Below are 4,776 nucleotides of genomic sequence, written 5' to 3'. Positions count from 1 at the left end.
GGAGGAGGTATGGGGATATATGTATATGTATAGCTGATTCATTTTGTTATACAGCAGAAACTAACACCATTGTAAAGCAATTACATGCCGATAAAGATGTTAAAAAAACAACCCAAAAAACTGGAGGGTCTCTAAATCAGTTGGATTGACCAATATAAAACGTAGGTCTTTATATTTATTTATTTATTTATGGCGGTGTTGGTTCTTCCTTGCTGCACGCCGGCTTTCTCTGGTTGTGGTGAGCGGCAGCTACTCTTCGTTGTGGTGTGCGGGCTTCTCATTGCGGTGGCTTCTCTTGTTGCGGAGCACGGGCTCTAGAGCGCAGGCTCAGTAGTTGTGGCGCACGGGCTTAGTTGCTCCGTGGCCTGTGGGATTTTCCCGGACCAGGGCTCGAACCCATGTCCCCTGCATTGGCAGGTGGATTCTTAACCACTGCGACACCAGGGAAGCCCAAGAGTAGGTCTTACACACACGTGTTTATGTACTTTTTCCTGTAATTGAAGACATTCTCCCTGCTCTCGCTCAATTAATTGAAATGATAATATGGAGAGCCCCCACAGGTTGTCCGCATTTTCCCCAAATGCCTTGTTTTCCTGAAGTGACTCCCAGGAGCCGCCAGAAGTTCCTGAAGAAGCAGACTGCCCGGGTAGAGAGCATTTGTATTTCAAACGCTGAGTTTGCAAAGGTAAATTAATTTCTAATTGGTGGACCTTTGTACAGAAGTGTTTTGGACTAGCTGACCTCGAAAACAAGGGTGCTGACGATTAGCACTAGTCCTAGAGAAGGTGGTTATTCACGCTGGCCTTCGGTAGCCGGCAGCAGGAAGTATATAGAATAGAGCAGGGATAGAAACCGATACTGTTTAAGTTTTTAAATTACCTGTTCATTTCCCTCTTATTTTATCTAGTCAGATCTCTTGAACGTTCCAATCTGGGTCAGCTTTTCCAAGTGGAGTCATTGAAGGGCTTTGTACCCCCAGTCAGCCGGGCCTTTCCGAGGGGGTAGGGCAACCTCTGCAGGCTGGCGTAGAGGTGAGTGCTGCAGTGTTTGCAGACGGACTGGTCCCAAGGAAGGTGATAACAGGAGGACAGAATTCAAGTGATCTTAGCAGTCTTTTCTAGAACCTTCTCCATCCAGAGGTAAACCTTAGAGATTTTTTTAAGAGGGTGTTGGTTAAACAGGGCCAGCATCTTGTTTAACAGAAAATTGGTCTTTAATTGAAGGTGTCTCTGGTCGGTGAAACTGCTCAGGGCAAGTCAGCCTTGCCTCGGTTGGATCTGAGAGCTGTGTAGGCAGAGCTTACACTGTGAAAGGTGTTATTATTACGTCCCCCCCCACACACACAATGGGTCTACAGAGAAGACCAAGTTACTAGAAGTCTCCGGGTTTGTATGGCATCATGAGGTCATAGACATGGTCAGTAGCTAAAATGTTAAGGAGGATGAAGCATAATAAATGCCCAGCGGCAGTCGGAGCCCAGGGAGATGGATTCCCTCCGGAGGACTTGGGGAGGTCACGTTTGGCCTTTACCTTGGGCCCAGAGTAGAATTTTTATAGCCAGAGGAGTGGAATGGGGGTGGGCATTCCTGGTGGTGGATGCCTGGAGCAAGATAAGAAGCTTAAAAAGGTAGCCATTGTGAGAGAGATGGGCGAAACTCTGTAAGGAGGGTGGGAGGCCTGCCTAGAGAGAGGCTGTCTGGAGATAAATTCTACTTTTTGATCAAAGCTCTGATTTTCCCCCCTTTTTATTACAGCAAATACAAAAGTAAAGGGAATAGTATAATGAACTTCCATATATCCATCAAATAGATTTAACATTTGGTTAAAACGATTTCTCTTTTTGGCCATACCTGCTTTATCTTCTTGTTGAAGCAGTTTAAATTGCAGATAACAATATTCACCCCTAAGCAGTGTGGTGTGCACCTCCAGAAAAGGGCGTTTTCTTGTATAAGCATAATACCATTGTCACCTCCTAATCACATGGACAGTAATTCCTTAATGTTTTCTAAAACCCAGTCCACAGATTTCCTCGATTGCCTCAGAAATGCACTTTTACTGTTGTTTTGTGTGAATCAGAATGGGCCACACGTGGTGTTTTGTTGAGTATCTGTTGTCTCTTAATCCAGGACAGGGGGTTGGCAAACTTAATGAAAAGGGCCAGTTACTAACTCTTTAGGCTTTTCAGGCCATGTGGGCTCCATTGTAGCTACTCAGCTGTGTTGCCCTACAGAAGCAGCCATGGATGATAGGAACGTGAATGAGCATGGCTGTGTTCCAATAAAATTTTGTTTTCAAAGTTTTTTGTTTTAAACTCCACCAGCAGGCAGCAGTTATCTGAGGGCCAAAGTTTGCTGACCCTGGTCTAGAGCAGTCCTGTGGGCTTCTTTAATGCCAATGATTTACTGGTATTGCTCGGTTGGCTATGGGTGGCTTGCATTCTGGATTTATTCAGCTTTCTGTAGAGTGTGGTTTAGCTTGTTCCTCTGTCCCCTGTATCTCCTGTAAACTGGAAGGTAGATCTAAAGGCTTAATTAGAGTCAGAGTCACCATTCATGGCAAGTATACTTCAGGTGTGGTTTGGTGGTAAGAATTTTTTTTTTTTAATGAATTTATGGCTTCAAAAGACTCGGAAATTCCCATTCAGGAAGCTCCATATTCCTAAAATAAGCTTTGCCTGATGGCTGAAGATACACTTTTTTTCCGTTCTTATCTTCCTTACTTGAAGGAGAGGATGTAGCTGCTATTTCTCAAAAAGTCCAGAACTTTGAACCCCTCTGCTAGGCCAGTGTGAGCTTACTGCTCTTCTAGGCATCCTGCGGCCCCTCGGGCTGGTGGATCACGTTTTTGCATTGAATGGCAGTTCCTTCCATGGCCCACCCCCAAGGTCTGAGACGCCGTCCAAGAGGCTGGGTGAAGTGCTTTTGTCTTTTAAGCCCCTCGTCTCTTAAACTCTCAGCTTTCTTCACGCCCCTTCCTCTTCATCTCACCCCTGGCAGGACTGAGAACTGGATACTTGTCCATGGGCTTCTGGTGTCCTGTTCAGAAGGCTTCTGAGGTCAAACGCTTTTCAGACTCAGACTCACTATGATGTGGGATTCCAGGGCAAGGCAGTTTTGAAGAAACAAGCTTACAGGTGAGAATTGTTTTTTCCTTTGTTCTGGAGTGTTTGCTGTTCCTAAACTGTAGAGCACCAGAGGAAGTATGTTGATAAGAGTGTCAGTTGGAAGTCCTGTCTTTTTGTCTTTTAGGAATAGTAGGGAAACTGTCTGTTCTTCCCTGAACACATTTTTCCAGATAATGTGCCTTTGGTCTTTTTCTTACTGATTTGTAAGAATTCTCTATACATTGAGGGTGCTAATCTTTTGTCATATATGTTACAACTACTTCCCCATTTTTACTTTGTTTACAGTACTTACTCTGCAGAAACATTTAATTTTAACATAGGGAAAAAAATGTCAATCTCCCCTTTACAGTTTCCTTGTTTTGTGTTTTGCTTAGAAAGACCTGCCCATTTCAAGATCTTTTTTTAAAAGTCTGTGTTAACACAGATAAATGACGAAAACTAGGAACATGTGATTCTGAAAAAGAAGAATACTGAAGGGGGCTCTTTCTACCAAAGAGTATAATATTTTGGCTTTAAAATGGGCCCTACATTGATAAGTCTTGAAGTTGGGAGATGGGTATTTGGGGGAATCATTATTTCTGTATATATTTGACTTCCCAAAGTAAAAAAGTTTTCTGAAAAAAAAGAAGAGTAGGCGGAAAAGCCATTTTGTCCCATTCATTCATATTCAGCAACTGTTATCTACTGTGTGCTGAGTACTGGGAGTATTTTGTTAATAAAGGCACGGATCTCGGAACTTACATTTCTCACGTAAGAGGCAGATGTTAAATGTCATGGCTGAGGACACCAACTCCTGTGTCAGAGTGCCTGGCTTCAAAACCTGGCTCTGCCACATGCTGGCTGGTGATTTTGAACTTTTTAATTTAAAACATGCGGGATAATAATCGTGTCTACCTGATAGGGTTTTGGGGAGGCTTGAATGGGAAAACGCTTTGCGTGGTACTTAGCATTTCGTAAATGCTCAAGTGTGAGCTCTGAGGAAGAGAATACAGTAACTTCAGTCAAGCCAGGACCACGGGGGAGGAGCAGGTGCTGAGAGATGTATGGAGTGGGGTCATGACCTCGCCTGGGCTGCTTGAGTAGGGTTGGGGGAACTTTTCAGAGGAGCAGACTTTCGAGTGGAGATGTGAGACATGGAAAACACGTCTTTTAATCACAAGTGCCCTCCTTTGTGGCGAAATGAGGAGGGCAAGGTGACAGCAGAGAAAGGGCCCAGGCGAGGGCTTGGCGACTGGAGGAAGCAGGTTTGACTTTGTCTTAGTTTCCTGGTGCTGCCAGAGCAGGTGCCACCAACTCCATGGCCTGAAACCACCCAGATTGATTGTCCTGTTCTTCCGGCCAGGAGTCCAGCTGGGTGTCATTGGGCTGAAATCAGGGGCTGTGTCCCCTCCTGGAGGCTCTAGAGGAGAATGTGTTTTCTCGACTCTGCATCTCCCCCTTGAGAGGGAGCACTGCTGTGTCCCTCGGACACCCCCTCCCGCCCTGGCCCCCGCCGTTCACAGTCACCTGCACCCAGCCGGGAAGGCGGCTGGGTAGTTCTGCTGTTGGAACCGCGCTATATGGTTACAGGAGTCAATCAACTTTAAAACTCATAGAGACTTCCCTGGTGGCGCAGTGGTTGGGAGTCCACCTGCCGATGCAGGGGACGCAGG

The 4,776-nt window shown here is 45.5% G+C and overlaps 1 protein-coding gene and 1 long non-coding RNA gene across 4 annotated transcripts in view; both read left to right on the top strand.

Moving 5' to 3' along the window:
* Nucleotides 1-4,776, top strand: part of LOC129392696 (uncharacterized) — a 95,295-nt gene that overhangs the window by 1,600 nt on the left and 88,919 nt on the right. For all 3 annotated transcript variants that reach the window (XR_008619080.1, XR_008619081.1, XR_008619079.1), the window contains exon 2: nt 2,997-3,133. This is a non-coding gene — a long non-coding RNA (uncharacterized lncRNA). The remainder of the gene's footprint in view (nt 1-2,996; nt 3,134-4,776) is intronic.
* Nucleotides 1-4,776, top strand: part of GGACT (gamma-glutamylamine cyclotransferase) — a 47,268-nt gene that overhangs the window by 2,311 nt on the left and 40,181 nt on the right.

This window comes from Physeter macrocephalus, chromosome 13 (genome assembly GCF_002837175.3).
Source record: "Physeter macrocephalus isolate SW-GA chromosome 13, ASM283717v5, whole genome shotgun sequence".
Lineage (NCBI taxonomy): Eukaryota > Metazoa > Chordata > Mammalia > Artiodactyla > Physeteridae > Physeter > Physeter macrocephalus.
Note: the sequence above shows the minus strand (reverse complement) of the source record. Positions and strands in the feature narration are given on the sequence as shown.